Here is an 8974-nt window from a genome sequence, read left to right on the forward strand (position 1 = left end):
ATTTTTTAAATCCATGATCTTATTCAGGTCAATATCATTTCATTTAAAACTTCGACCTCTGCTTTTGCATTTATGTAATCCAAGAGCTGAGAAAGGTGCTCTGCCTTCTCTCCCCATCTCTAGAAAGACAGGGTGCCTCTAAGAATGCTGTCCAAACTTTTTTTGACAGGTAGAACCCTTCAAAGAAAATCATGTGAAAGGCATCCTATGTAAAATGAATAAAATCAGAACAGCTCTGTTAGAAGCAGAGACTGGGGGCTGTTTGTCCCCCACCAGCTTTAGCCCCCCACCCCCAGCTCCCTAAAGGATTGAAACCACTTCTCTAAGAGAAATCCTGCCTGCTACTTTCAGGCCTGTGTTTGTAGACCAGCATCGGTAAGATGTCAGTACAACCTTCTACAATTACAGCCTTCTCAAACTTTGTGATGCCTTGTCTAAGATCTAAGTAGCTAAGAAATTCAATCTAAGTACTCTCCGGGTAGAAAGTTAATCAAGTAACCCCTTTCAGGGTGACTTAGCTGTCTTTCCTTTCTTGGTGTTGCATTAAGGGACACAGTAGATCAGGAAAGCCTGGGAGGGAGTAGCAGCATCATGAGGCCACTCTGATGAGATGGCTGTCCTGCCTCTATTATCCCTGATTATTGCCACGTCTGTTTTCATTCTGCCTCATATTTGAGCACGTGGTTTACCACTCTGCCTCCTGCACCAAGAGCCTGCTCCTGAACAGCAGGGCCTTCCTCTTCTCTCTCTCCCTCAGCTCCTGGCCTGGGCTCCTTGGATGCAAATGATAGAAACCAGTTCAGGTGACTGAAGCAAACAGGACGAGCACCAACAGCCCAGATCCCACCCTGATGTGAGCAGATGCCAGCCATGGGCTCTCTCTCTCTGTCTCCCAGTGGATTCATTTGTGTCATGTGCCCACCTCTCAGCTGAATGAGGGGGACTCTTTGGTGCACAGTTCTACAGACCCAACAGGGTTAATTCCTCAAACCGAAGTTGTTGCTGTTACCAAGAGAAAGTGAAATGGGCTCTGAGCAGCAGCAACGCCCAACTAATGTCCAAGTATGGGTGAAGAAGGCAGGATGTTCCTGGCAGTGAGTAACCCTGACCCAAAGGATAGTGAAACGGGTCATCTCAAAAACAGAGGCATGCATGTGGCTGCTGGGGTGAGTGAATCAGTGACATCAGGGCCCAGGTGCTTTCCACCCCTCACTTTGCCCTTCGGCTAGGAGCAGGCGCACATCCGGGCCCTATGTCCAGCCCTTGACAGGAGGAGAGGCCGTCTTCTGCCATGCTCCTGGGAAGAGCAAACTTCCCTGAGGCCCCTTGGACTTCCCTTAGGTCTCACTGGCCAGGCTTTGGGTCACAGGCCCTTTCCTGAAACACAACCATGACAGGGAGGGCTGAAATCACCCAGATCAGTTTCCGCTGATCACCTCCGTGGAGAGAAGATGGGGACTCAGACCTGGCCGGCCATGTGGAGCCCAGCTGGTGGGACCTCCTGCTGCCTGGGAGGGCAGACCACATTGTCCAGAGTAGTTTCCATGAGTAACCAGCAGGTGGAACAAGATGATGCTGCTGAATCCTTCAGTGTGAGGTTCTGCTCACCAACGTGAGGGGGGTATTTCCAGAATCCTCTGCCCTCCTCTTCCCAATGTGAAGTCTCACGCACTTCAACAGGCAGGAAAGATTCTGGAGGACTGGAGAACTTGACCCACACACATTAGCGTCCACTGCTCCAGCCACAGGCAGGGGAGGAGTCCGTGGAGAATCCTGTATGTGGAGCACGGTTCATGTTCCGGCTCTGCCTCTCACCAGCTGTGTGGCCTTGCAATGAACTTGCTGAGCCTCAGTCTTCTCTGTGAAACTGGACAAGATGCTTAGCACAGCACTTGGGATACAGTGAGATGGGAGTTCTTACATTCCAGGTACCCTGCTAGGCCAGGGGGTTTTCGTGTGGGCCCCACCATCCCTCCCACCATTGTCTCCTTTCTCTGCTCCCTTCATGAGCGGTCTTTCACCCTTGAGTGGTTTCTGTGTCTTTTCTCCACTTCCCCCCCCTGCCTCAGCCCACTCCATCAGCATTTACCCCGTTCACTCCTCCGCCTTCCTTGACACACTCCTCTTGGTTCCCAGGACCCCACACGCCCTTGTTTTTTCTTCCACCTCACAGTTACTCTTTGTGTCTCCTTTGCAGCCCCTTCCTCACCTGCTCCACCTCTAGCTCTGTCCTGGGGCCCTTTGTCTGCACCCCAGGAGGGGGCTCTGAGCCTGGCCCATGGTCCTCAACACCAGCTGTGCCCTGAACAGCCCCTAAAAGAAAATTGCCTTGGTTTTCTCTTCATTTATTACTTTTATGGTAACCATAAAATGTGTGGGTTTTCCACACCAAGTAATTCTGACACTAACGGCCCAGAGTTAGCCCAGATGCCACAGGTCAAGGGCTCGTCCCACAGGCTGCCCCCCCGCCCCCCCCCCCCCGCCCCACTTCAGATGCCACGTGCAAGTCCAGGTTCTCACCTGTGCTTCCAATAGACAGGCTATAAGTCAGAGGTCCCCACAACCCTCTCCTTGGAGTCAACAATTTGCTAGAATGGCTCACAGAACTCAAGAAAAGGGTTTACTTGCAATTAAGGTTTTCTTATAAAAGGACACAATTCAGGAACAGCCAGATGGAGAGATGCATGGGGCAGGGAATTGGGAGATGTACACACAGCTTCTACACCCTCTGCAGGCGCATCACCCACCCGGCACCTCCTCAGCTCCACTGGCCCAGAACTCTCTGAATCCCTTCAGTTCGGGCTTTGAATGGAGGCCTCGCTACAGAGGCACAGTTGATTAAATCACTGGCCATTGGTGATGAGCTCAGCCTCCAGCCCCTCTGCCCTCCCCAGAGGAGGTCGGTGGGCATTTAAAGTCCCAATCCCTCTACTCACTTGGTTGGTCTCAATGGCAACCAGCCCCCCATTCTTTTAGGGGCTTTCCAAAAGTCACCTCATTAATGTAAACACAAGTGTGGTTAAAGGGCCTTGTTATAAATAGCAAGAGATGCTCCAGGGCTGGGGACAAACCAAATACAGTGTTGGGCAAAAAGAGGTTTACAGTTATGAGAATGAAAAACACATATTATTCGTGTATTATTGTTTTATTTATTAATGATTGTATTATTTTCCATATGAACAATTGTAAACCCACTTTTGCCCCACCCTGTATTTTCTTTTTAATATATTTCTTTATTGATTTCAGAGAGGATGGGAGAAGGAGAGAGAAACAGAAACATCAATGATGAGAATCACTGATCAGCTGCCTCATGCACGCCCCTACTGGGGATCGAGCCCGCAACCTGGGCATGTGTGCCCTTGGCAGGAATCGAACCCAGGACCTTCCAGTCCACAGGCTGACACTCTATCCACTGAGCCAAACCATCTAGGGCCCCACCCTGTATTTTAAGAAAAGAAATTCCTATTGCTCTTATCACTTAAGAAAATATAAGCGTTTTAGGAGCTCTGGCCAGGAGTCAGGGACGAAGACCAAAATATGTGTATTTCTTCTATCACAAAATCACACCCCGAACTTCTCTGCCAAGTTAGAGACTCAAATCCTACTGCCCACATGACACCACCACTTTGACAATTCAAACCAAACATTATCAAGAACAACTAGTATGTCCCTCCACCTGTCCCCCTGCCAGGCTCCTCTGTGCACCCAGGTGCTCCAGCCTCTTCCTCACCTTCCACGTCCAGTCCATCCCCACTTCTCATCTGCCTGTTCTACCTCCCGAACAGATCCCAAACCCATGCCCTTTTTTCCTTCCCTACTCCCAGCATCCTCATCCACGCCATCATTATCTCTCCCCTGCACTTCCATTTTTTGCCATTTTTATAATCCAATCCCCACCCAGCAACCAGAGTTATCTTTGTAAAATCAAACATTGTCAGTGGATGGATGGATAAACAGAATGTGGCCTATCCATTCAGGGGAATATTCAGCCATAAGAGGAAGTATTGACACACGCCACGACATGAATGAACCTCAGAAACATGATGTGTGAGAGAAGCCAGCTACAAAAGGCCACATGTTGTATGAAATGTCCCGAATAGACAAATCCATAGAGATGGAAATAGGACAGGTGCTTAGGGCTGGAGGTAGGAGTGGGGAGTAATTGCCTAATGAGTTCCAGTGATGAAAAAGTTCTTCAGTGTTTTTTAAATTGATTTTTAGAGAGAAAAAGCGAGAGAGAAACATTGACTTATTATTCCATTTATTTATGAATTCATTGGTTGGTTCTTGTATGTTCCCTGATTGGGATGGAACCCACAGTCTTTTTTTTTTTTTTAATATATTTTATTAATTTTTTACAGAGAGGAAGGGAGAGGGATAGAGAGTTAGAAACATCGATGAGAGAGAAACATCGATCAGCTGCCTCCTGCACACTCCGCACTGGGGATGTGCCCGCAACCAAGGTACATGCCCCTGACCGGAATCGAACCCGGGACCCTTCAGTCCACAGACCGACACTCTATCCACTGAGCCAAACCGGTTTCGGCTGAACCCACAGTCTTGGCGTATCAAGAGGATGCTCTAATCAACTGAGCTATCTGGCCAAGTAGATGAAAAAGTTCTTAAACTGAATAGTGGTAAAGGTTGCACAACACTATGAATATACTAAATGCTACCAGCAGTATACTTTATAATGGATTAAACTGTGAAGTTATATTGTGTATTTTACTACAATTCAAAAAATCAAATTGTGACTCTCTCCTTGCTTAGAACTCCCATGGTTTCTCCCATTTTTACATGAATTCCACCCCCTAATAATGGCCTCTACCCATTTCTCTGACCTTCTCACCCCTCCCTCCTCCTCCTCCCATGGTCCAGTAATTGTGGCCTCCTTTTAATTTCTCACCAGGCCAAACTTTTTCCCACCTCAGGCCCTTTGCATGTACTGTCATTCCCTCTGCTTAGAAGGTTTCCCCCTCTTTTCATGGTCGGCTCTACATCAGCTTTCAGTATTAATTTAAATGTCACAGAGAGGCCTTCCCCAACCATCCTACTTTGGTGGGGCCTCAACTCTATCCCCACCACTGTTCTCTGCCATAACTCGGGGTCATTTCTTTTATAATACCACTAGAGGCCTGGTGCATGAAATCCATGCACGGGTGCAGTCCCTAGGCCTGGCCAGTGATCGAAGTGCGAGTGTCTGGCGTGGAAGGGCAGGTCCCAGCTGACCTCTGGGCCCTAGGCAGCACCTGGGCCCCCGGGGGCCCCACATGCCCCCCTCCGCCTGCGTCACAACGCCCGAGTCCCCATGCAAAGATGTGGTGAGCGCGGCCGGATACCACGGACCGGGTTGCAGCGTGGGCCTCTGGGCCACCCAGCGGCACTGCACGAAAGCCGGGCAGGCAGCACACTTTCTCCCAGCCGGCCTTGCAGACCAGCTCCTGTGCGAACCCACGGGGAGCCCTACTGGCCGCTGCAGCCTGGCTCACCTGGAAGAGGCTGTGTGTGGGTTCTGGGCGGGCTCCACATGGGCGCCTGGCACCTGAGCATAGGGGTTGGGGTGCTTCTGCATGAGCCCTGGCGTCCCGGGGAGGGTAGCAGGGGGATTGAGAATGAGCTCGGCGGACACCCCACATTCTCACCTCACCTCTGTCCCATCACCCCCGCCCCTAGGTAGCCGGCGAGAGGTTGTAGCACATCGCTGATGCCCACCATGTTCCGCACCGCCCCCTGGTAGTCAGCACACGTCATAGCGAGCTGTTGCACTCCCAGTCTCCCAGTCGAACTCCTGGTTGAACGACCACCACCGGAGGGGAAAATTTGCATATTAGGTTTTTATTATATAGGATAGGATAACTTGGTCTTTGGGTGCCTCCCTGTAGAGAATAATTTTGATGAGAAGAGGTGGGACCTGTCTGTCTTGTTCACCTCTATTTTCTCAGTGCCTAGCACATAATTGGCACTCAGAAACTATTTGCTAAATTATTGAAAGATTAGCCAGCTAACAAGGGAAGGGGTGGAGGCAGGATTTAAACCCAAGTCTCTGGTGGTGTCTTTTGCACTATGATACATTCTATTTTATGCATTTAAAACAGCTCCTATGTTTTTTCTTTTCTTCCATGTGATTCTCAACTATGGAGCAGAAGTTTTGAGTTGAGTATCAGAAAAGGAGGTCAGCATAAGCCATGACTTTTTTTTTTTTTAATCCTCACCTAAGGATATTTTTCCATTGGATTTTAGAGAGTGGAAGGGAGAGAGAAAAACATTGATGTGAGAAAGACACATAGATTAGTTGCCTTTGCACATGCCCCAATCAGAGCTGGGGATCAAGCCTGCAACCTACATATATGTCCTTGACCAAAATCGAACCCGGGACCCTTCAGTCCCCAAGCCGACGTTCTTTCCGCTGAGCCAGACCAGCGAGGGCGAGTGGTGACCTTTTAATGCAGCTACGTGATCATACATAGGCCCACAGGCCTTGTGCAGATGTCCTCGTGAGCTGCCACTGCTGCAGGTGAGTCATATGTGCTGGGCAGGGAGTCTCTGGACCCAGACTGCAGACGTAACTCCGGGAAATCCAAACAGAGCCCCGGGCCTGGCTGAGCTCTTCTCTACTTCTCTCTCCTCATTCGCACATTCTCCTAGAGCGCAGACCTGGCTTTTCCCCAGGAAGGGAAGTGGTCAACTGCAGCAGCTGGGAACCCTGCCCTAGAGGAACCAAAATCAGCAGAGGTAGCCTTCTCTCTTCCCACTGGGCAAAATCCGAACTGGCCACTGCCCCGGCCTGGTGCCAGCTGATCTGGGGCACAAGCAGGCCCAGACCCAAGGGCCATGCTTAGATCTTCCTCAGAATGTCCCCCAAAGGTGGGACATTCAGAAAGCTCCTGGGACAATGACTGCCACATACTTAAGCAAGCAGACCTTATTCTATGGTAAGAAGTGTGAAGGATGGGCGCTGGGGGAGACACCCTTGTGCAAGAGAACTGGGTTGACATTGCCCAAAATCCAGAAAACAAAACCTTCCTGATCTTTCTTGTACCATGGATCCTCATTTCGGGATAATGTTTTAAATGCATAAAATAGAATGTATCGGAGTACAAAAGACAGCACCAGTTATCTTGAAGTTATTGAATTATTTTAAATATTGTGATAAAGTAATATATGAAATTCTTTGTTAACATATTAAACTATAAGAACTAAGACCTGGTTTAATAACTACTGTAATGGTGAGTATATGTTGTATTTTGAGATATTTACAAATACTATATTGTGATTTGAAAACATCTGTGATTTTGATTGACGACAGTCATGGGTACTGCTAATACAGCTGTTGCCTACATTCATAACTGAAGGAAGTGATCCACATCAGCACCAGCTTAATGAAAATAAAGATGTAATTTTTTCTCATCCAAGTTTATGGACTTCTTGGGTTCTTTCTTTTGCAAGTGACTCAGCCCTACGGATTGTCAGCCTCACCTCCACAAATAAAACGGGAGCTCCTTCATCTTATACTCAGTGCCTAGAACGGGCCCACCCCTCAGTAGGTACCCAATACTAGTCTGCTGATCTCTTGGATTTTCTGGGTAGACAATCACGTTGATGCAAATGACAGATTTTCTCTTTTCAATCTTTACACCTGTTGTTTCTTGTCTCGTTGCATTGGCTGGGATCTTCAGTTCCATGTTGAATACAAGCAGTGATGGTGGGCACCCTTATCTTATTACACTGAATGCTCATTTATTAATTTATGCAATTGCAGAATTACATCATGGAATGTAAAGTACCTGCTATATGCCACACTGTGCTGGGGATAAAGATGTAACACAACTGAGATCTTTTGAGAGAGAGAGGGAGGGAGAGGGGAAAAAACACACACATCTGATTGTTTGCCTCCCTCCGGTGATCAAACCCACAACCTAGGTATGTGCCCTAACAGGAATCGCACCCAAAACCTTTCAGTGTACAAGACGAAGCTCCAACCCACTGAACCACATTGGCCCGGAGAAAAATAAATGTGTTATTTTTAAGCCATTAGGTTTGTGATAACTTGTTACAGAAGCCGTTACAGCAGTGGTGGGAAACTAACTCAACTCCAGGGAGCTGAGACGCCTCCTACCAAGCAGGGAGGTGTGTACAAGATAGCCAGCGCCTGCCCTTGGAAGTTTGGGACAAGTGGCCTTTGGGGAAGACCGAGGCTAATGGAGCAACTGATTCCAGTGTGAGCTGTGATATCAGGCATAAACCGAGTACTGGGGAAGCCTGGGCAAAGGAGGGCCCACAGGGGAGAGGCATTACAGCTGGGCCTGGAAGGTGAGGAGCAGTTGGCCTGAGCAAGGCCTGCAGGCAGGAAGGCCCCCTACTCCTGCCAATGTCAGCCCTGGAGCAAGGCAGCCCCTTTTTACCTCCAGCGTCAGCCCCCATCCAGGGGCATCCTGACAGCTTCTAGGCTGGCCACCCTCTTAGGACATTCTGCCACCCTCCACTCCCTCCACAGAGCAGATACTGTGCCAGGGACAAGTAAGGCCACTCAGGGTCACCCCTAAGGGGTGGGAGGGTGCCAGAAGCCACGCCCGTTTACCAAGAGTGTGCGGTGGGGAAGGGGATGGACCCGCCCTCCATCCCATCCCCCGCCCCCCATCCCGCCGGAGGAAGTTAGTGGTTCCCTCTTCCCACCCCTTCCCGCAGGCTCGTGGGGCCAGGATGCTCGTGATTCGAGGTTGGCCCAGTGGGCGAGGCCTGGTGCTTCTGCGGGACTGCGGGAGGCCCCCGGCCAGCTCGGGCCTGCGGAGCGGGAGGGGCAGGGTGGGGGGAAGCTAGAGAACTAGAGGGAGACGACCCACAGGCTAGCACCGCTGACCCAGGCCAGAGCCAGAGGCGGAGACGGGACTGGGTTGGCGGGCGGGCCGGGAGGGGGCGGGAGGGGCGGGGAGGAAGGGAGGGCGGGGTGGCCCGGGCTGGAGCCGCGCTCGCATTT

The sequence above is a fragment of the Plecotus auritus genome, assembly GCF_963455305.1.
Source record: "Plecotus auritus genome assembly, chromosome: 13".
In the NCBI taxonomy this organism is placed as follows: Eukaryota; Metazoa; Chordata; class Mammalia; order Chiroptera; family Vespertilionidae; genus Plecotus; species Plecotus auritus.